The sequence below is a fragment of the Scylla paramamosain genome, chromosome 28 (genome assembly GCF_035594125.1).
Source record: "Scylla paramamosain isolate STU-SP2022 chromosome 28, ASM3559412v1, whole genome shotgun sequence".
Taxonomy (NCBI): domain Eukaryota; kingdom Metazoa; phylum Arthropoda; class Malacostraca; order Decapoda; family Portunidae; genus Scylla; species Scylla paramamosain.
The window spans coordinates 19,377,251-19,400,464 of record NC_087178.1 but is presented as its reverse complement, the minus strand read 5'-3'; the positions used below and the strand labels follow the sequence as shown (position 1 = coordinate 19,400,464).

Here is a 23,214-nt window from a genome sequence, read left to right as displayed (position 1 = left end):
ATGCATCCCCATTATAAAAGCTAGGAACGGGCGAGTACACACACAAGAAAGAAACGCTAGTGCATTAGGTTGCATATGTACATACAAAAGAAAAATATCAGTACATATGTAATGTATGTTTGCGTACAAAAAATGCATACACGTATACACATGCATACAGACATATTCATTTATACGCACATCAGGGAGTTTTTACACAGAATATTGAGGGGAAAAAATTACTGAACTCCATATGTTTCATCTGAGCCAGAAGGAAATGATCAGCAAGGATTCTCACCTTCACCGGCATCACCAGAATTTTTACTTAAGATAAAAACAAGAGGAAACAAAGCGGCTAAGAGGCACTGTGAATATTTAAGTGTGACTTACCGTGGAAGGCAGTGATGGCGGCTGGGGCGGTGATGGTGGTGGTGGAGTGAGTATAACGAAGAGTTGGTTAGAGCTTCTTAAGCCGACGTGGACGGACGGGTCACTCCACAGAGAAGAATAAGGCACCAGGTGTGTTCGTTGGAAGGAATTTTTCAGACACATTGAGCAATACGTTCATTAGCTTTACTGGCCTAGTGGGAGTCACATGTGTCGCAGGTGTGACGCACTTGCATCAGACAGACGAGGCAAGTGACACACGGACAAAGACTGGTGTAGCTTACATGACGATATGTACACAAGGGATACGTTCTCTAAGCATATTCACAGCATAAATATACACATAGGTTCGTTTCATTCGTTTGGTTCACTATGTCCTGTGATCGTCGGGAGGCTGTTCGGGTCCCGCCCTAACCCTCTCGGGCACGCCGCCCTCACACTCACCGGCGGCGGCAAGCCCCTCCTCGAACTCACTTATCGATGACCCATCGGTTATGAAGCGTTTTTCTCGAATTACTCTGGTGACGGTGCCTCCGTCGGTGGTGGTAGTGGTGGTAGTGGTGACCACTCCTCCATCATCCTCAGAGGAAGTGGTGGTGGTGGTGGTGGTGGTGTTGGTGGGAACAGTGGAGGAAGCACTTTCAGATGAGAGGTATGGTAGCAAGGCTTGAAGATCCTCATCATCTGCGTCACATTCTACCATATTACCACTTTCATCTTTCTTTAATACTTTTACTTTTCGCACAGTTTTTGTAGTTGTTGTTGTCGTTCCCCCAACAACTTTGTGAAGATTTTTGTCAAATCCTTCTGGGAGGTACTGAGCAATTTCTCCTGAAGGTATCCTCTTGACCGTCCTAGTGACAGTCTGGTGTGTGTCTCCAGGTGCCTCCCTTTGATCGGAACCAAAGTGGAGTAGAGAGGTGTCTCTCAGTTCAGGTGGCAAATGTGATAGACTTGGCTCCCCTTCTGGTGTGACTCGCAACACTTCGCTACTTTGTAACATTCCCTCAAGCCTAGACAGGTCAGTCTCCTCACCTGGGACTGTTTCATAGTCAGTTTCTAGAATAGTTTCCTCAGGTCCATCTCCTACTTTAATTTTTCTGATTTTCCTAACTCGAACTGTCCTTTGTGTGGTGACTCCTTCGGGCCATTCGCTTGTTGTCACCATTGTGGAGACTGTGGAAGCAGGACTCTGACTCAGCATTGAACTAAGATCCTCAGACGTTGTTGTTGCCGCCGCTGAAGTTGCCTCTTCTCCTGAAGGTGCTGAAGTGGAATCCATTCTTCTGTGGACCACTACTCTCCCACCAGCGTCTTCAGTCACAAACACCGTTCGGGACTGCTTACTTGTCCGTTGGTCACCGTCTCCAACAGCCATTCTTGTCTGAAGGTCCATCACGGTTGGATCGGACATTAGTCCTGTAACGGGATCTGTTTCTACTTTGACTTGATAAGACTGAGGTTCTAGGGTCCACTCCTTCATGGTATCTGGCCCTTGCACCTCCAAGGATCTGCTGTCTAGGCTCTGGGGGTCTACGCTAACTTTTGTGATCTCAGTTTTACACTCGCTCACTGTCCTCTCAGGTGTAAGTTTGAATGGCCCCAGCTTACCCTTGATACATGGATCAGCAGCCCGACTCCCTTCAAAATCGGTAGACAAAGTTTGATTTGACTCTGGCATGTGTTGAGTGACCTCCCCTTTTACCCCATACTGTCCCGGTTGTATGGTTACCCCTTCCCCTGGTAATGACTGATCCTCCCTGAGTATTACCCCGTGAGTTGGTGACTGTGTGGTGGATGGTGGCAAGACCCAGCCAATGGGAGCTGCACCTTCTGGAGTTGCTGCTACTGGAATGTTACTTTGCGCTTCTGTCTCATCTTGAGGCCTAAATGAGATAGAAATACGCTCGGACAACACCGGTATGCCACTTCTACCTTCTACCCTGACTTGTCCCTCTGGAACGTCAGCAGTCATGTCTCGTGGTTGTCTCATGTCTTCTGCCCCTGTCCCTTGTTTGGATACTCCACTAAATCTGGGAATTCTACTTCGTGTTGGAGAATCATCATTACCACCACTAACTGACATCCCGGAAACTTCTGTGTCGAACTTGAGCTGAGTCTCCAACCCCCGCGTTGCGACATCAAGTCCCTCTGTAAACTGAACTTTATCTCCAGGCTTCTCCCATGGTTTAATTGATGACACATCAATATCTTCCTCTGTACTTCTCCCCCGTCTTCCTCTCTTTTTTCTTGAACCCCGTCCAGCGGGGGCTGTTGTTATATCCTCTCGAGGAGGACTTACACCAGTTCCAACTCGGACTTCAGGAAGATCGGCTTCAATTGATCCAGAAAAAACTGTAGGTTCAGACACCTTGGACTTAATATCCAGAACAGGAATGCGTGTCTTTAAGCTACTTGACTCAGATGATCTGGACTCTCTAGGAGCGTCATTATATTGGTCAAGGCTGCCCTCAGGAGGATGAACATCACCTGTAACGTTCACTTCTAGTGGACCACCAGTGATAGCAGAGAGAGGTTCTGGCTTAACCAAAACATCACCTTTAAGAGAAAGACTAGTAAGATCTGTTTTGATTTTTGGGACATCTGCACTCATGTCAACTTCTTTATGTCCTGGGATGTCACATTTTAACTCTGGGATATCAGCTGTTAAATCTAGCTTTCCACTATGTGCTGGGACATTGGCTTTAACTTCTGGAATAACACCCATAAAGCTCAGCCCTCCATCAACTCCTGGGATATTAGCCCTTACATCTGGAACATCAGCCTTCAGTCCTAGTTTTCCTTCAAATCCTGGAATATCAGACTGTATGCCCACCTTTCTGGAAAAGTCAGGGATATCACTCTTAAAGTCTAGCTGCCTTTCAACTGGTGAGATATTGGTTCTCACTTCAGAGATACTAGCTTTAATCTCTGGGACATCAGCCTTCATATCCATCTCTCCTACATACTGAGGGACATCACTCTCAAAGTTAAGCTTTCCTTTAATCCCAGGGAAGTCAGCCTTCATCCCTGGGACATCACTCGTGATTTCCAGGATATCAGACTTAAGGTCTAACGTTCTTCTGACTTGTGGGACTTCAGCCTTAAATTCTGGGACATCAGCCTTTACTTCAACCTTCCCAGCAAATTCTGGAACATCATCTTTAATTTCTGGGACACCAGCCTTCAAATCCAACTTTCCTCCAAATCCTGAGACATCACCTTTTACATTTGACACATCAGACTTAATGTCCAGCTTTCCTCCTATTCCTGGGATGCTTGTCTCTAATTCTGGAACACCGCTTTTAATATCTGTAACATCAGTCTTTAAAGCCAGCTTTCCAGGGACATCAGCTTTAAAGTCTAACTTTCCTCCAAATCCTGGGATATCAGCCTTTACCTCTGGGACATCAGCTTTAAAGTCTAACTTTCCTCCAAATCCTGGGACATCAGCCTTTACCTCTGGGACATCAGCTTTAAAGTCCAGCTTTCCTCCGAACGCTGAGACATCAGCCTTTACCTCTGGGACATCAGCTTTAAATTCCAGCTTTCTTCCAAATCCTGGGACATCAGCTTTTACTTCTGGGACATCAGCTTTAAAGTCTAACTTTCCTCCAAACGCTGGAACATCAGCCTTTACCTCTGGGACATCAGCTTTAAAGTCCAGCTTTCCTAAATATCCTGGGACATCAGCCTTTACTTCTGGAACTTCAGCTTTAAAGTCCAGCTTTTCTCCAAACCCTGGGATATCAGCCTTAACCTCTGGGACATCAGCTTTAAAGTTCAGCTTTCCTCCAAGTCCTGGGATATCAGTCTTTACTTCTGGAACATCAGCTTTAAAGTCCAGCTTTCCTCCAAACCCGAGGACATCAGGCTTTACCTCTGGAACATCAGCTTTAAAGTTCAGCTTTCCTCCAAATCCTGGGACATCAGTCTTTCCTTCTGGGACATTAGCTTTAAAGTCCAGCTTTCCTCCAAACCCTGGGACATCAGGATTTACCTCTGGGACATCAGCCTGAAAGTCCAGCTTTCCTCCAAACCCTGGGACATCAGCCTTTACTTCTGGGACATCAGCTTTAAAGTCCAGTTTTCCTCCAAATCCTGGGACATCAGCTTTTACCTCTGGGACATCAGCTTTAAAGTCCAGCTTTCCTCCAAACCCTGGGACATCAGCTTTTACCTCTGGGGCATGAGCTTTGAAGTCCAGCTTTCCTCCAAATCCTGGGACATCAGTCTTTACTTCTGGGACATCAGCTTTAAAGTCCAGCTTTCCTCCAAACCCTGGGACATCAGCTTTTACCTCTGGGACATCAGCTTTAAAGTCCAGCTTTCCTCCAAACCCTGGGACATCAGCTTTTACCTCTGGAGCATGAGCTTTGAAGTCCAGCTTTCCTCCAAATCCTGGGACATCAGTCTTTACTTCTGGGACATCAGCTTTAAAGTCCAGCTTTCCTCCAAACCCTGGGACATCAGCTTTTACTTCTGGGACATTAGCTTTGAAGTCCAGCTTTCCTCCAAACCCTGGGACATCAGCTTTTACCTCTGGGGCATGAGCTTTGAAGTCCAGCTTTCCTCCAAATCCTGGGACATCAGTCTTTACTTCTGGGACATCAGCTTTAAAGTCCAGCTTTCCTCCAAACCCTGGGACATCAGCTTTTATTTCTGGCATATCAGCTTTAAAGCCCAGCTTACCTCCAAACCCTGGGGCATCTTCCTTTACCTTTGGGATATCAGCTTTAAAGTCCAGCTTTCCTCCAAACCCTGGATCATCAGTCTTTACTTCTGGGACATCGGCTTTAAAGTCCAACTTTCCTCCAAACCCTGGGACATCAGCTTTTATTTCTGGGACATCAGCTTTAAAGTCCAGCTTTCCTCCAAAGACTGGGACATCAGCTTTTATCTCTGAGACATCAGGCTTTATTGCTGGGATATCAGCTTTTACCTTTGGGACACCAGTTTTGAAATCCAGCTTTCCTCCAAACCCTGGGACATCAGCCTTTACCTCTGGGACATCAGCTTCAAAGTCCACCTTTCCTCCAAACCCTAGGAGGTCAGCCATTACCCCTGGGACATCAGTCTTTATCTCTGGGACATCAGTTTTGAAGTCCAGCTTTCCTCCAAACCCTTGGACATCAGGTTTTATCTCTGGGACATCCATCTTTACTTCTGGGACATCAGCTTTAAAGTCCAGCTTTCCTCCAAACCCTGGGGCATCAGCTTTTACTTCTGGGATGTCAGCTTTAAAGTCTAGCTTCCCTCCAAACCCTGGGACATCAGCCTTTACTTCTGGAACATCAGCTTTAAAGTCCACCTTTCCTCCAAACCCTGGGACATCAACCTTCATCTCTGGGACATCAGACTTCACCACTGGGACATCAGTTTTAAAGTCCAGCTTTCCTCTAAGCCCTGGGGCATCAGCTTTTACTTCTGGGATATCAGCTTTAAAGTCTAGATTTCCTCCAAAACATGGGACATCAGCCTTTACTTTTGGGACATCAGATCTAAAGTCCAGTTTTCCTCCAAATCCTGAGACATCAGTCTTTACTTCTGGGACATCAGCTTTAAGGTCCAGCTTTCCTCCAAACCCTGGGACATCAGCCTTTACCTCTGGGACATCAGTTTTGAAGTCCAGCTTTCCTCCAAACCCTGGGACATCAGCCCTTATATCTGGAACATCAGCTTTAAAGTCCAGCTTTCCTCCAAAATCTGGAACATTAGCCTTTACCTTTGGGATATCAGCTTTAAAGTCCAGCTTTCCTCCAAACCCTGGAACATCAGCCTTTATCTGTGGCACATCAGCCTCTAATTCTGGGACATCAGATTTAAAGTTCAGCTTTCCTCCAAACCCTGGAACATCAGCCTGTACCTCTGGGACATCAGCTTTGAAGTCCAGCTTTCCTCCAAACCCTGGGACATCAGCTTTTATCTCTGGGACATCAGCCTTTACCTCTGGGACATCAACTTTGAAGTCCAGGTTTCCTCCAAACCCTGGGATACCAGCTTTTACCTCTGGGACATCAGGTTTAAAGTCCAGCTTTCCATCAAACCCTGGGACATCAGTTCTTATTTCTGGGGCATCAGCTTTGAAGTCCAGCTTTCCGCCAAACCCTGGGACACCAGCTTTTACCTCTGGGAGATCAGCTTTAAAGTCCAGCTTTCCACCAAATCCTGGGGTGTCAGCCTTCACCTCTGGGATATCAGCTTTGAAGTCCAGTTTTCCTTCTAACCCTGTGACATCAGCCTTTATCTCTGGGACATCAGCTTTAAAGTCCAGCTTTCCTCCAAACCCTGGGGCATCAGTCTTTATCACTGGGACATCGGCATCCAGTTCAATTTTTCTTCCAAATCCTGTGACATCAGTCTTCACTTCTGGTACATCAGCCTTAAAGTTCAGGCCTCCACCAAAACCTGGAATATTGGCTTTCACTTCTGGTACATCGGCACTAAAGTTCATGTTTCCAATTAATCCTGTGCCATCTTTCTTTATCTCTGGAACATCTACTATCATTTCTGGGCCATTAGCTTCAAAACTCAATCTTCCTCCAAATCCTTCAGCATCAGGGTCTATTTCTGGAACATCAGCTTTAAGGTTTAGCTCTCCTGGGATATCAGACTTAAGACCAAAATTATTGCCATCTGTCCCAACAAGAACATCAGGGATTGTGGCCTGTAAATTAGCCCCAGCGTTGCACTCAGGCAAATTTCCAGTAATACTGACTTCAGGAACATCAATATTATGCTTTAATTTGTTCTTGCGTATTGGAGGAATCGGTGGCTCAGCTTTTACTTCAACTGCTGGCAATGACAGATCACCAGCTTCTACGTTTGGCCCTGTAATTTCTATTTCACCAGTCACTCCAGGAACGCCAGCCTTTGCAGAATAGCATTCATCCTCAATCTCTGGAGACTTTGGCTTTCCAAAACATGATCCAAATTTGGCTTTTGGTTTTTTACTCTTTGTTTCTGGTACTTCTACACTAACATCACCTTCAACCTCTGTGGCTGCAACATTCATTCCGGCAGACATTTCAGGACCTTCGACTTTGACTTTTCTAGGTTTGTACTCGCCCTCCACATCAGGAGTCTTGGGTTTGCCAAAGCAGGATCCTAACTTGGCCTTTCCTTTAACTCCTTTCACATTTACCTCTGGGGATTCCACTCTTGTGTCTGGTGGTGACACTGAAGCTTTTGTTTCACAGACTGGGATGTCCAAATCTACCTGAGCATCAAAGGGTCTTATGTTAGCTGTTCCAGATATTTCTGCATCGACTTTCTGCGCCTTTGTTGGAGAATAGTGACCCTTTGAAAGAGGGCTTTTAGCTTTTCCTAACCATGAACCTATATTGATTTTTTGTTTTTCACTCTTGACTTTAATATCAGGAACAGATACATCAAGATCAGCATTGATATTCATGGATTCTGATTCACACTTTGTTTCAATTTTGGGAGATTTTATACTAAGTTTTTCTGAAGGTAAGGGAACATCAGCTGAACTGACTTCAATATCCACTGAAGGGGAATCTCCTTCAAGTTTTACGCATGGTAATTCTCCCTTGATTACTCCTTCTACTTTTGGCACTGAAATTTCTAGTAAAGAAGCGTTTGGTTCTTTGATACTCCCTGAAAAACCAGGGAAACTCCCACTCATGTCCATTTCCGCATCACCCTCAAGTTCCAGGTCTGGCAATGTTCCGTCAATATCAATATTTGCCTTTACTTTTGGGGATGAAGGCAGCGTTCCCTCTAACTCGATATCAGAAAGTTCTGCCTTACCTCCCAGTTTAGCTTCAACTTTAGGTAAGTCAGAAAGGTTCCCTTCAATCTTTAATGTTGGCTCAGCTTTAGGAACATCAATTCCCATTCTCATGCTGGTATCATCTTTCACTTCTGGCATCTCAACATCAACAGAGGAATTTGGTGCCTTCACTTCGATTTTCTCTCTCGTGTATGGAATTTCTACTTCTGCTTCTGGAACCACTATTTCAGGTCCTTCGAATCTAACTTTCGGTTGCTGGTAGCCTGCTTCCACCTCAGTATCTTTCGGTTTCCCAAAACAGGATCCAAATTTCATGTTAGGCTTTTTAGTTTTTCCTTTAACTTTTACGTCTGGAGCCTCAACGTCTAACTCTGCCTCTCCTGTGGGTGTTTGAATATTTGCTTCACCGGTCACTTCAGGATAGTCAACTTCAACATTTCCAGGTTGGTATTCAACCTTTGGTCCTTTCGGTTCTCCAAAGCATGATCCCAGTTTGGCTTTTGATTTTTCATTCTTAGCTTTTATCGCTGGTGTCTCCACACTGATACCTCCTTCAATTTCTGGGGCTTCAACACTAACTCCTGCCGAAGCTTCAGGACTCTTTAACTCTGCTTTTCCAGACTTATATTTACCCTCCAATTCAGGAGTCTTGGGTTTACCAAAGCAGGATCCAAACTTACCTTTTCCTTTACCTCCCTTTACATTTATCTCAGGGGATTCCAGAGCCACTGAGGGGGGAGTCACTTCAGCTTCTGCCTTTACTTCAGATGGCTCAAAATCAATGTCAGCCTTGGCCTCAGAAGCTTGGATGGCACCACTGATCTCCAATTCTGGAGCTTGTACCTCAACTTTTCCAGGCTTATATTCATCCTCGACTTTTGGGATCTTTGGTTTTCCGAAACATGACCCAAATTCAATCTTTGATTTTGGCTTCTCAGCCTTCACATTCATGTCTGAAGCTTCTGTTGAGACTTCAGTCTTTGCTTCAGGAACTTTGACACTGGCCTCTGCACTTGCTTCAGGAATCTCAACATCAACTTTTCCAGGTACATATTCTCCTCCAGCTTCAAGACTTTTTGGTTTGCCAAAGCACGATCCAAATTTAATCTTTGGTTTATCTCCTTTCACTTTCACTTTTGGAGCATCAAGGTCAACCGATGCTTTCCCTTCAGGAGCTTCAAAGTCAACACTTGGTCCTGCAACATCAATTTCTGTTTTTGGAATATTTACGTCCACCTCAACCTTACCTTTGGGTACTGAAATATCAATATTCTGTTGTTCAATGCTTGGAATCTTAACTCCCGCTTCAACCATAGCTGCGCCACTATATTCAGTGCTCACACTCCCATCAAGTTTTCCCAAACTACCATCTTTCTCTGACAAATCTCCTTTAAGGGACAACGATGGAATTGATGGTAAAGCCACTTCCACTTCTGGTAGCTCACCAGCTGCTAAATTACCTTCAACTTTACCTTCTACTTTTGGCATTGACACCTCTGGGAAAGAGACATCTGGTCCTTTAATGTCTCCAGAGAAGCTTGGCAAATTCCCTTTAACGTCCACATCCAAGTCACCCTTGGGGAGTTCTCCTTCAAGCTTCACGCCAGGCAATGTTCCGTCAATATCAATGTTTGTTTTAATTTCTGAGGCTGAAGGTAGCTTTCCTTCTAACTCAAAATCAGGAAGTTCTGCCTTACCTCCCAGCTTGGCATCAACTTTAGGGAGGTCAGGAATGTCACCTTCAATTTTTAAAGTCGGCTCAGCTTTGGGAACGTCAACTCCCATGCTGATATCACCTTTCACTTCAGGCAATTCAGGCATCTCCACATCTACGGAAGTCTTTGGCGACTCCAGTTTGATTTTCCCTTCAACATCAGGGATTTCAACTTCTACTTTCGGAGCCTTTATTTCAGGTCCTTCTACTTTAACTTCTGGTGGTTGGTAACTTGCTTCTACTTTAGCACCTTTTGGCTTTCCGAAGCAGGATCCAAGGTTCACTTTGGGTTTCTTCATACCTTTTTCTCCTTTAATTTTGACATCAGGGGCCTCAACGTCCAGCTTGGCATCTCCTTCAGGTGTTTTAACACTTGCTTCACCACTCACTCCAGGAACATCAGCTTCCACCGTTCCAGACTGGTATTCGCCCTCTACTTTTGGAGACTTCGGTTCCCCAAAACATGACCCAAGCTTGGCTTTTGGCTTCCTTCCCTTGGCCTTTACCTCAGGAGCATCGACATTGACATCTCCTTTAACTTCTGGCCCTTCAACACTCACTCCTGCTGACACTTCAGGACCCTCTAATTCTGCTTTTCCAGGCTTATACTCTCCTTCAACCTCAGGAGTTTTAGGTTTGCCAAAGCAGGATCCGAACTTGCCCTTTCCTTTACCTCCCTTTACCTTCACGTCAGGAGACTCCACCGCTACTGCAGGGGGAGACACTCCAGCTTCCACCTTTACATCAGGTGACTCAATATCAATGCCAGCCTTGGCCTCAGGAGCCTTGACCTCTCCACTGACTTCTACCTCAGGGCCTTCTACTTCGAGTTTTCCTGGTTTGTATTCACCTTCAACTTTTGGGGTCTTTGGTTTTCCAAAGCATGATCCAAATTTAGCTTTTGCTTTCGGTTTTTCAGCCTTCACTTTCATGTCTGGACTCTCAACACTGATCTCAGCCTTCGCTGAAGGAACTGCAACACTGGCTTGAGCACCTGCTTCAGGAACGTCAACATCAAGTTTTGCAGGTTTATATTCCCCTTCTATCTCGGCACCTTTTGGTTTTCCGAAACACGATCCAAACTTGCTCTTCGGTTTATCTGCTTTGACCTTGACTTCAGGAGTATCTACATCAATATCAGCCTTACCTTTCGGAACTTCAACAGCAACACTTGGAGCTTTAACATCACCTTCGACTTTCAGACTGGCATCAGCTTTTCCTTCAGCTCCAACGTCTAGAGGAGCTTTAACTTCGGCACCAGTTGAAACATAAGGTTCCTCCAACTTTCCTTTCTTGGGGCCTCCAAGACATGCACATGGACCAAACTTAGCTTTCTTCCCCTTAAGCTTTGGCTGAGGGATATCAACTTCCCCTGATATTTGTGGGGCTTCAACTTCTGCTTTTATTTCAGGTGATGGTGGGGATGGTAACGTCACTTTTGCTTTGGGAAGCTCTGGTGTAGGTAAGTCGGCATTAATTTCTCCTTCTACTTTTGGCATAGACATATCCGGTAAAGAAACATCTGGTCCTTTAATGTCTCCAGAAAAGCTTGGCAAATCCCCACTAATGTCCACCTCCAAGTCACCCTTAGGAAGTTCTCCCTCAAGCTTCACGTCAGGCAATGTTCCGCCAATATCAAAGTTTGTTTTCACTTCTGGAGCTGAAGGCAGCTTTCCTTCTAATTCAATATCAGGAAGTTCTGCCTTACCTCCCAGCTTGGCTTCAACTTTAGGGAGGTCAGGAATGTCACCTTCAAGCTTTAAAGTCGGTTCAGCTTTAGGAACGTCAACTCCCATGCTGATATCACCTTTCACTTCGGGCAATCTAGGTATCTCTACATCTACGGAAGTCTTTGGTGCCTCCAGTTCTATTTCCCCTTCAACATCAGGAATTTCAACTTCTACTTTTGGAGCCTTTATTTCAGGTCCTTCTATTTTAACTTCTGGTGGCTGGTAACCTGCTTCTACTTTAGCACCTTTTGGTTTTCCGAAACAAGATCCAAGGCTCACTTTCGGTTTCTTCATACCTTTTTCTCCTTTAACTTTAACGTCAGGGGCCTCAACGTCCAACTTGGCATCTCCTTCAGGTGTTTTGACACTTGCTTCACTGCTCACTCCTGGAACATCAACATCCACCTTTCCAGGATGGTATTCACCCTCTACTTTTGGAGACTTCGGTTTCCCAAAGCACGATCCAAGCTTTGCTTTTGGCTTCTTTCCCTTGGCCTTTACCTCAGGAGCATCGACACTGACATCTCCTTTAACTTCTGGCCCTTCAACACTCACTCCTGCCGATACTTCAGGACCCTCTAATTCTACTTTTCCAGGCTCATACTGTTCCTCAACTTTAGGAGCTTTCGGCTTGCCAAAGCAGGATCCGAACATGCCCTTTCCTTTACCTTCCTTTACTTTCACGTCAGGAGATTCCACCGCTACTGCAGGAGGAGACACTCCAGCTTCCATTTTTACATCAGGTGACTCAATATCAATGCCAGCCTTGGCCTCAGGAGCCTTGACCTCTCCACTGACTTCTACCTCAGGGCCTTCTACGTCAAGTTTTCCTGGTTTGTATTCACCTTCAACTTTTGGGGTCTTTGGTTTCCCAAAACATGATCCAAATTTAGCCTTTGCTTTTGGCTTTTCAGTCTTCACTTTCATGTCTGGGCTCTCAACTCTGATCTCAGCCTTGGCTGCAGGAGCTCCAACACTGGCTTCAACACCTGCTTCAGGAACGTCAACATCAACTTTCCCAGGTTTATATTCTCCTCCTACCTCAGCACCTTTTGGTTTTCTGAAGCACGATCCAAACTTGCTCTTAGGTTTCTCCCCTTTCACTTTAACTTTGGGAGCATCTACATCAATCTCGGCCTTGCCTTCTGGTACTTCAATGGCAACACTTGGTCCTGCAATATCACCCTCAACTTTCAAGCTGGGATCCACTTTCCCCTCAGCAGTAAGTTCCACCTCTTTGCCTCCTTGAGGAGCTTTCATTTCAGCACCAGCTGAAACATAAGGTTCCTCCAACTTGCCTTTCTTGGGGCCTCCAAGACATGCACATGGACCAAACTTTGCTTTCTTCCCTTTAAGCTTTGGTTCAGGCACATCAAGTTCTCCTGATATTTGTGGGACTTCAACTTCTGCCTTTATTTCAGCTGATGGTGGCGATGGTAACGACACTTTTCCTACGGGAAGCTCTGGTGTAGGTAAATCGCCCTTAATTTCTCCTTCTACTTTTGGTATAGACATCTCTGGTAAAGAAACATCTGGTCCTTTAATGTCTCCGGAGAAGCTTGGTAAATTCCCACTAACGTCCACCTCCAAGTCACCCTTGGGAAGTTCTCCCTCAACCTTCATGTCAGGCAATGTTCCACTAATATCAACGGTTGTTTTCACTTCTGGGGCTGACGGCAGCTTTCCTTCTAACTCAATATCAGGAAGTTCTGCCTTACCTCCCAGCTTGGCTTCAATTTTAGGGAGGTCAGGAATGTCACCTTCAATTTTTAAAGTCGGCTCAGCTTTGGGAACGTCAACTCCCATGCTGATATCACCTCTCACTTCGGGCAATCCAGGCATCTCTACATCTACTGAAGTCTTTGGTGCCTCCAGTTCTATTTCCCCTTCAACATCAGGGATTTCAACTTCTACTTTTGGAGCCTTTATTTCAGGTCCTTCTACTTTAACTTCTGGTGATTGGTAACCTGCTTCTATTTTAGCACCTTTTGGCTTTCCAAAGCAGGATCCAAGATTCACTTTGGGTTTCTTCATACCTTTTTCTCCTTTAACTTTGACATCAGGGGCCTCAATGTCCAGCTTGGCATCACCTTCAGGCATTTTGACACTTGCCTCAGCACTCACTCCTGGAACGTCAGCTTCCACTTTTCCAGGCTGGTATTCGCCCTCTACTTTTGGAGACTTCGGTTTCCCAAAGCACGACCCAAACTTGGCTTTGGGCTTCCTTCCCTTGACTTTTATCTCAGGAGCATCGACATTGACATCTCCTTTAACTTCTGGCCCTTCAACACTCACTCCTGTTGACACTTCAGGACCCTCTAATTCTGCTTTTCCAGGCTTATACTCTCCTTCAACCTCAGGAGTTTTAGGTTTGCCAAAGCAGGATCCGAACTTGCCCTTTCCTTTACCTCCCTTTACCTTCACGTCAGGAGACTCCACCGCTACTGCAGGGGGAGACACTCCAGCTTCCACCTTTACATCAGGTGACTCAATATCAATGCCAGCCTTGGCCTCAGGAGCCTTGACCTCTCCACTGACTTCTACCTCAGGGCCTTCTACTTCGAGTTTTCCTGGTTTGTATTCACCTTCAACTTTTGGGGTCTTTGGTTTTCCAAAGCATGATCCAAATTTAGCTTTTGCTTTCGGTTTTTCAGCCTTCACTTTCATGTCTGGACTCTCAACACTGATCTCAGCCTTCGCTGAAGGAGCTGCAACACTGGCTTGAGCACCTACTTCAGGAACGTCAACATCAAGTTTTGCAGGTTTATATTCCCCTTCTATCTCGGCACCTTTTGGTTTTCCGAAACACGATCCAAACTTGCTCTTCGGTTTATCTGCTTTGACCTTGACTTCAGGAGTATCTACATCAATATCAGCCTTACCTTTCGGAACTTCAACAGCAACACTTGGAGCTTCAACATCACCTTCGACTTTCAGACTGGCATCAGCTTTTCCTTCAGCTCCAACGTCTAGAGGAGCTTTAACTTCGGCACCAGTTGAAACATAAGGTTCATCCAACTTTCCTTTCTTGGGGCCTCCAAGACATGCACATGGACCAAACTTAGCTTTCTTCCCCTTAAGCTTTGGCTGAGGGATATCAACTTCCCCTGATATTTGTGGGGCTTCAACTTCTGCTTTTATTTCAGGTGATGGTGGGGATGGTAACGTCACTTTTGCTTTGGGAAGCTCTGGTGTAGGTAAGTCGGCATTAATTTCTCCTTCTACTTTTGGCATAGACATATCCGGTAAAGAAACATCTGGTCCTTTAATGTCTCCAGAAAAGCTTGGCAAATCCCCACTAATGTCCACCTCCAAGTCACCCTTAGGAAGTTCTCCCTCAAGCTTCACGTCAGGCAATGTTCCGCCAATATCAAAGTTTGCTTTCACTTCTGGAGCTGAAGGCAGCTTTCCTTCTAATTCAATATCAGGAAGTTCTGCCTTACCTCCCAGCTTGGCTTCAACTTTAGGGAGGTCAGGAATGTCACCTTCAAGCTTTAAAGTCGGTTCAGCTTTAGGAACGTCAACTCCCATGCTGATATCACCTTTCACTTCGGGCAATCTAGGTATCTCTACATCTACGGAAGTCTTTGGTGCCTCCAGTTCTATTTCCCCTTCAACATCAGGGATTTCAACTTCCACTTTTGGAGCCTTTATTTCAGGTCCTTCTATTTTAACTTCTGGTGGCTGGTAACCTGCTTCTAATTTAGCACCTTTTGGTTTTCCGAAACAAGATCCAAGGCTCACTTTCGGTTTCTTCATACCTTTTTCTCCTTTAACATTGATGTCAGGGGCTTCAACGTCCAGCTTGGCATCTCCTTCAGGTGTTTTGACACTTGCTTCTCCGCTCACTCCTGGAACATCAACATCTACCTTTCCGGGATGGTATTCACCCTTCAGTTTTGGAGACTTCGGTTTCCCAAAGCACGATCCAAGCTTGGCTTTTGGCTTCTTTCCCTTGGCCTTTACCTCAGGAGCATCGACACTGACATCTCCTTTAACTTCTGGCCCTTCAACACTCACTCCTGCCGATACTTCAGGACCCTCTAATTCTGCTTTACCAGGCTCATACTGTCCCTCTACTTTAGGAGTTTTAGGTTTGCCAAAGCAAGATCCGAACTTGCCCTTTCCTTTACCTCCCTTTACCTTAACGTCAGGAGTTTCAACCGCTACTGCAGGGGGAGACACTCCAGCTTCCACCTTTACATCAGGTGACTCAATATCAATGTCAGCCTTGGCCTCAGAAGCTTTGATGCCTCCACTGACTTCTACCCCTGGACCTTCTACATCAAGTTTTCCTGGTTTGTATTCACCTTCAACTTTTGGGGTCTTTGGTTTCCCAAAACATGATCCAAATTTAGCCTTTGCTTTTGGCTTTTCAGTCTTCACTTTCATATCTGGGCTCTCAACTCTGATCTCAGCCTTGGCTGCAGGAGCTCCAACACTGGCTTCAACACCTGCTTCAGGAACGTCAACATCAACTTTCCCAGGTTTATATTCTCCTCCTACCTCAGCACCTTTTGGTTTTCCGAAGCACGATCCAAACTTGCTCTTCGGTTTCTCCCCTTTCACTTTAACTTTGGGAGCATCTACATCAATCACGGCCTTGCCTTCCGGTACTTCAATGGCAACACTTGGTCCTGCAATATCACCCTCAACTTTCAAGCTGGGATCCACTTTCCCCTCAGCAGTAAGTTCCACCTCTTTGCCTCCTTGAGGAGCTTTCATTTCAGCACCAGCTGAAACATAAGGTTCCTCCAACTTGCCTTTCTTGGGGCCTCCAAGACATGCACATGGACCAAACTTTGCTTTCTTCCCTTTAAGCTTTGGTTCAGGAACATCAAGTTCTCCTGATATTTGTGGGACTTCAACTTCTGCCTTTATTTCAGCTGATGGCAATGGTAACGACACTTTTGCTTCGGGAAGCTCAGGTGTAGTTAAGTCGCCCTTAATTTCTCCTTCGACTTTTGGCATAGACATCTCTGGTAAAGAAACATCTGGTCCTTTAATGTTTCCAGAGAAGCTTGGTAAATTCCCTTTAACGTCCACCTCCAAGTCTCCCTTAGGGAGTTCTCCCTCAAGCTTCACGTCAGGCAATGTTCCGCCAATATCAACGTTTGTTTTCACTTCTGGGGCTGACGGCAGCTTTCCTTCTAACTCTATATCAGGAAGTTCTGCCTTACCTCCCAGCTTGGCTTCAATTTTAGGGAGGTCAGGAATGTCACCTTCAAGCTTTAAAGTCGGCTCAGCTTTGGGAACGTCAACTCCCATGCTGATATCACCTTTCACTCTGGGCAATCCAGGCATCTCTACATCTACTGAAGTCTTTGGTGCCTCCAGTTCTATTTCCCCTTCAACATCAGGGATTTCAACTTCTACTTTTGGAGCCTTTATTTCAGGTCCTTCTACTTTAACTTCTGGTGATTGGTAACCTGCTTCTATTTTAGCACCTTTTGGCTTTCCAAAGCAGGATCCAAGATTCACTTTGGGTTTCTTCATACCTTTTTCTCCTTTAACTTTGACATCAGGGGCCTCAATGTCCAGCTTGGCATCACCTTCAGGCATTTTGACACTTGCCTCAGCACTCACTCCTGGAACGTCAGCTTCCACTTTTCCAGGCTGGTATTCGCCCTCTACTTTTGGAGACTTCGGTTTCCCAAAGCACGACCCAAACTTGGCTTTTGGCTTCCTTCCCTTGGCTTTTATCTCAGGAGCATCGACATTGACATCTCCTTTAACTTCTGGTCCTTCAACACTCACTCCTGCTAACACTTCAGGACCCTCTAATTCTGCTTTTCCAGGCTTATACTCTCCTTCAACCTCAGGAGTTTTAGGTTTGCCAAAGCAGGATCCGAACTTGCCCTTTCCTTTACCTCCCTTTACCTTCACGTCAGGAGACTCCACCGCTACTGCAGGGGGAGACACTCCAGCTTCCACCTTTACATCAGGTGACTCAATATCAATGCCAGCCTTGGCCTCAGGAGCCTTGACCTCTCCACTGACTTCTACCTCAGGGCCTTCTACTTCGAGTTTTCCTGGTTTGTATTCACCTTCAACTTTTAGGGTCTTTGGTTTTCCAAAGCATGATCCAAATTTAGCTTTTGCTTTCGGTTTTTCAGCCTTCACTTTCATGTCTGGACTCTCAACACTGATCTCAGCCTTCGCTGAAGGAGCTGCAACACTGGCTTGAGCACCTACTTCAGGAACGTCAACATCAAGTTTTGCAGGTTTATATTCCCCTTCTATCTCGGCACCTTTTGGTTTTCCGAAACACGATCCAAACTTGCTCTTCGGTTTATCTGCTTTGACCTTGACTTCAGGAGTATCTACATCAATATCAGCCTTACCTTTCGGAACTTCAACAGCAACACTTGGAGCTTCAACATCACCTTCGACTTTCAGACTGGCATCAGCTTTTCCTTCAGCTCCAACGTCTAGAGGAGCTTTAACTTCGGCACCAGTTGAAACATAAGGTTCATCCAACTTTCCTTTCTTGGGGCCTCCAAGACATGCACATGGACCAAACTTAGCTTTCTTCCCCTTAAGCTTTGGCTGAGGGATATCAACTTCCCCTGATATTTGTGGGGCTTCAACTTCTGCTTTTATTTCAGGTGATGGTGGGGATGGTAACGTCACTTTTGCTTTGGGAAGCTCTGGTGTAGGTAAGTCGGCATTAATTTCTCCTTCTACTTTTGGCATAGACATATCCGGTAAAGAAACATCTGGTCCTTTAATGTCTCCAGAAAAGCTTGGCAAATCCCCACTAATGTCCACCTCCAAGTCACCCTTAGGAAGTTCTCCCTCAAGCTTCACGTCAGGCAATGTTCCGCCAATATCAAAGTTTGCTTTCACTTCTGGAGCTGAAGGCAGCTTTCCTTCTAATTCAATATCAGGAAGTTCTGCCTTACCTCCCAGCTTGGCTTCAACTTTAGGGAGGTCAGGAATGTCACCTTCAAACTTTAAAGTCGGTTCAGCTTTAGGAACGTCAACTCCCATGCTGATATCACCTTTCACTTCGGGCAATCTAGGTATCTCTACATCTACGGAAGTCTTTGGTGCCTCCAGTTCTATTTCCCCTTCAACATCAGGGATTTCAACTTCCACTTTTGGAGCCTTTATTTCAGGTCCTTCTATTTTAACTTCTGGTGGCTGGTAACCTGCTTCTAATTTAGCACCTTTTGGTTTTCCGAAACAAGATCCAAGGCTCACTTTCGGTTTCTTCATACCTTTTTCTCCTTTAACTTTAATGTCAGGGGCATCAACGTCCAACTTAGCATCTCCTTCAGGTGTTTTGACACTTGCTTCACCGCTCACTCCTGGAACATCAACATCCACTTTTCCAGGCTGGTATTCGCCCTCTACTTTTGGAGACTTCGGTTTCCCAAAGCACGATCCAAGCTTTGCTTTCGGTTTCCTTCCCTTGGCCTTTACCTCAGGAGCATCGACACTGACATCTCCTTTAACTTCTGGCCCTTCAACACTCACTCCTGCTGACACTTCAGGACCCTCTAATTCTGCTTTTCCAGGCTTATACTCTCCTTCAACCTCAGGAGTTTTAGGTTTGCCAAAGCAGGATCCGAGCTTGCCCTTTCCTTTACCTCCCTTTACCTTCACGTCAGGAGACTCCACCGCTACTGCAGGGGGAGACACTCCAGCTTCCACCTTTACATCAGGTGACTCAATATCAATGCCAGCCTTGGCCTCAGGAGCCTTGACCTCTCCACTGACTTCTACCTCAGGGCCTTCTACTTCGAGTTTTCCTGGTTTGTATTCACCTTCAACTTTTGGGGTCTTTGGTTTTCCAAAGCATGATCCAAATTTAGCTTTTCCTTTTGGCTTTTTAGCCTTCACTTCCACATCTGGACTCTCAACACTGATCTCAGCCTTCGCTGAAGGAGCTGCAACACTGGCTTGAGCACCTGCTTCGGGAACATCAACATCAACTTTTCCTGGTTTATATTCTCCTTCTATCTCGGCACCTTTTGGTTTTCCAAAGCATGATCCCAACTTGCTCTTTGGTTTATCTGCTTTGACCTTGACATCAGGGGTATCTAGATCAATATCAGCCTTACCTTTCGGGATTTCAACAGCAACACTTGGAGCTTCAACATCACCTTCAACTTTTAGACTGGCATCAGCTTTTGCTTCAGCACCAACATCTAGAGGAGCTTTAATTTCTGCACCAGTTGAAACATAAGGTTCCTCCAACTTTCCTTTCTTGGGGCCTCCAAGACATGCACATGGACCAAACTTAGCTTTCTTCCCTTTAAGCTTTGGTTGAGGGATATCAACTTCCCCTGATATTTGTGGGGCTTCAACTTCTGCTTTTATTTCAGCTGATGGTGGCGATGGTAATGACACTTTTGCTTTGGGAAGCTCTGGTGTAGTTAAGTCGCCCTTAATTTCTCCTTCTACTTTTGGTATTGATACATCTGGGAAAGAAACATCTGGTCCTTTAATGTCTCCGGAGTAGCTTGGTAAACTCCCACTAACGTCCACCTCCAAGTCACCCTTAGGGAGTTCTCCCTCAAGCTTCACGTCAGGCAATGCTCCACCAATATCAAAGTTTGTTTTCACTTCTGGGGCTGAAGGCAGCTTTCCTTCTAACTCTATATCAGGAAGTTCTGCCTTACCTCCCAGCTTGGCTTCAATTTTAGGGAGGTCAGGAATGTCACCCTCAATCTTTAAAGTCGGCTCAGCTTTGGGAACGTCAACTCCCATGCTGATATCACCTTTCACTTCGGGCAATCCAGGCATCTCTATGTCTATGGAAGTCTTTGGTGTCTCCAGTTCGATTTCCCCCTCAATATCAGGGATTTCAACTTCTACTTTCGGAGCCTTTATTTCATGTCTTTCTACTTCAACTTGTGGTGCTTGGTAACCTCCTTCTACTTTAGCACCTTTTGGCTTTCCGAAGCAGGATCCAAGGTGCACCTTGGGTTTTTTCATACCTTTTTCTCCTTTCACTTTGACATCAGGGGCCTCAACGTCCAACTCGGCATCTCCTTCAGGTGTTTTGACACTTGCTTCTCCGCTCACTCCTGGAACATCAACATCCACTTTTCCAGCATTATATTCGCCTTCTACTTTTGGAGACTTCGGTTTCCCAAAGCACGATCCAAGCTTGGCTTTTGGCTTTCTTCCCTTGGCCTTTACCTCAGGAGTATCGACACTGATATCTCCTTTAATTTCTGGCCCTTTAGCACTCACTCCTGCCGATACTTTAGAAACCTCTAATTCTGCTTTTCCAGGCTCATACTCTCCTTCAACCTCAGGAGTTTTTGGCTTGCCAAAGCAAGATCCAAACTTGCCCTTCCCTTTGCCTCCTTTTATTTTTACATCAGGAGACTCTACCGCTACTGCAGGGGGAGACACTCCAACTTCCATCTCTACATCAGGTGACTCATTATCAATGTCAGCCTTGGCCTCAGGAGCCTTGACCTTTCCACTGACTTCTACCTCAGGACCTTCTACTTCGAGTTTTCCTGGTTTGTATTCACCTTCAACTTTTGGGGTCTTTGGTTTTCCAAAGCATGATCCAAATTTAGCTTTTGCCTTCGGTTTTCCAACCTTTGCTTTCATATCTGGTGCTTGTACATTGACCTCAGCTTTAACTTCCGGAGGCGTAATGGTGGCTTCTGAACCTATTCCAGGAGCATCAATGCCAACCTTATATTTTCCTTCTAAATCAGGTCCTGTAAGGTCAAGTTTTCCTTTCTTTTCTATGTTTGGAATGTTTCCTTTTACGTTGTATTCGAAAGGAGCATCAACTTCCATTTCAAGAGAAGCTCCTTTTTCATCTAATTTCTTGCTTTTAATTTCTATTTTTGAAAGCTGACTTTCAGTCTCTAGTGAGGGAGATATTTGGCCTGTTGATGTGTTTATACTGACTTCTGGTACTGAGCCTGATATTTCCATTTCCGCTCCTTTAGCTTGCACCTTACATTCAGGAACTCCTCCCTCTTTATTTAAACTTGGCACGTCTCCTTGAATTCCGAAGTCACTTTTCATTTTTAATGTTGGTCCTGCTGTTGTTTTTAAATCCAAATCTGACATGCCAGCTTTTCCCTCCATAGCAGCTTTTACTTTGGGAATGGATGGCACTGTTGCAGTGAGGGACAACTTTGTGTCAGTACCTTCCCCGAATTTTACTTCACCTTCTGGCATTTGCATTTCTGTCTCTGCACTTGGCACATCAGCCTTGACATTTGCTTTCACTGAAGGCACTTCAGCCTTGACATCGTGGTCCGTCCCCATTGAATCTGAAAATTCACTGGTGATGTCACACTTAGGTTCCTTAGGTTTTCCAAAGCATGATGATAGTTTTGCGTTTTTCTTTTTCGAGCGTTTGTCCAGCTTAATATCTGCACTGGGAAGCTCACCACTTAGTTCACCCTTTACAGAAGGTTCTCCTGTGCTGGGTGATTCTGCTTTAATTTCTGCTCCTTCCTCAAGATCCATTTCAGTGTCCAATTTTGGCTGCTTAGGTTTTCCAAAGCATGAACCGATTTTTGCTTTAGGTGGTTTCTTTTTTACTTCTGGAGCTCTAATATCAGCTGTAAGAGACGCATCTACATCTACTTTACTTTCTCCAACCTCGGCCTCTATAGCTACAGCCTCTGCAGGCTCCATACTTCCATCGGGCCTCGCTGTATTAGCTGAGACATAAGGTTCCTCTGCTTCTAGTTTTGATGGTGGGCTAAGGCATGAACAAGGCCCGCTACTTGTCTTTTTCTTCTTAGGTATTGATGGTCTCTTACCACTAACTTGAACGTCTCCACTAGCCACACTCAGATCAGCTGTATCAACGGCAGGCTCAGGGCCTGAAACGTGTAAATCAACACCTTTCAACATGGGCTGTGCGCCGTCTCCAGCGACAAACACATCTCCCTCAGTTTCAGCACTAAGCTTCGGAGCATCAACATGAAAATCTAAATCAACTTCGGCTTTGCCGGAAGGTAGACTACTTGTCATTTCCATCTTAGGCAGCGTGCCAGATACCCCACCATCCACCCCAACAGATCCAGAACACACAGAACCACACACCCCGTCATCTTTAACTACATCAGGAAGCAATGGAGCACCTATGCCTGAAAATTCTTGTAAGTCGGGTAATGGAAGGTTTGGTGAGACAGTTATGTTGTAAGTGTCATTCGCACGTGCGCCGACTTTCACCCCCCCGTTATTTTGTGGCCCCACCCCGTCTCCGGCGGAGATGGAAGTCTGCGCGCCGCGCTCTGCGCCATTGATCATTGGTAAATTTGACCTACTGTGACCGTCCAGTCCCGGGGAGAGGAGGGCACTCAGTTCGGCCTCAAGCTTACTAAGAGAGTCATTATGAGTGCGAGTGCTCAGATCCGTCCCACTGACAGTTACATGAGAAGACAGTGTTTTCTGAGTGGTGGTGACGGTCACCACACCCCCTTGCCCATCAGAAACAGTCTTCACAGTGGTCTTGGTCTCCACTTTAGGGTTTCCTCGTAGTTCTTCAATTACATCCTTCAAGTCCTGACTCATGTTGGTACTGCCACTAATGTGAATGGGAGACAGATCGGTCCGCTCGTCTGGCCTCGTACATTCATGAAGGAGGCTGTATCCTGGGGCGTCACCATCCTCTCCCTTCACCATGCTTTTGTTGACGCTGATAAGTT

General features: G+C 45.6%; 1 protein-coding gene across 4 annotated transcripts in view; it reads right to left on the bottom strand.

Moving 5' to 3' along the window:
* LOC135115054 (glycogen debranching enzyme-like) overlaps positions 1–23,214 on the bottom strand; it is an 80,562-nt gene that overhangs the window by 43,469 nt on the left and 13,879 nt on the right. For 2 of the 4 annotated variants that reach the window (XM_064031523.1, XM_064031527.1), the window contains exon 1: positions 370–3,246. The exons of 1 other annotated variant lie outside the window; for it this stretch is intronic. The gene's annotated coding sequence lies outside the window, so the exon portion shown is untranslated. Of the gene's footprint in view, positions 1–369; positions 3,247–23,214 lie in introns of those variants that run through there. One more of the 4 variants, XM_064031517.1, reaches the window with a different exon arrangement.